Below are 655 nucleotides of genomic sequence, written 5' to 3'. Positions count from 1 at the left end.
CTAGACTTGACGATGATTAAAATAACTAAATAGAATTGATCACCTAAAATCTACTTTATTTTACATAATAAGCATCTTTTAGTATTCAGGTACCAATCGATGCCTGTATTGGTCATTTATAAGCCATTCTGAATAATGATCAATTAAACACACCACAAAGGATCAGTGAGGCAAAGTTAAGCAGAGGCAGAAGGATTGGCTCTCCCGACAATGGCAACATTGTCAAGCTTGCAAAAATGCTAAACAAACATTCAAAGAAATGTAGCTGCTTTACATCAGTATGAAATATGTTGCTATGTACATAAATATTCATATGACCTTAGGATAGTATCTTGCAGTCTCCTGTAGCTTTGTGTCGTTCCTAACATCAGTAACTGAAACAGAGGTACTGAGGTAAGGCAGAGTCTTGGAGTGAAGTTCTGGAGTTTGGGGGTTCTCTGGAGTTCCAGGTTCTACTGTTTTGTGTTAGAGGTCTATGATCTCATTAATATTCTTGTCCCAACTCAAGACTCCTACTCAAACTCTTCTTTGAGCAGCGAGCAGCGAGAGAACAGGTATTGAGGAAACAGACAAGGTTTCGCTTTCTTATAGAACTCTCTCTCTCACACATACACACACACATACACACACGCTACCACACACACAAACACGCAGA

This window comes from Hypomesus transpacificus, chromosome 14 (assembly GCF_021917145.1).
Source record: "Hypomesus transpacificus isolate Combined female chromosome 14, fHypTra1, whole genome shotgun sequence".
NCBI classification, from domain to species: domain Eukaryota; kingdom Metazoa; phylum Chordata; class Actinopteri; order Osmeriformes; family Osmeridae; genus Hypomesus; species Hypomesus transpacificus.
This window is presented reverse-complemented; position numbering follows the sequence as displayed.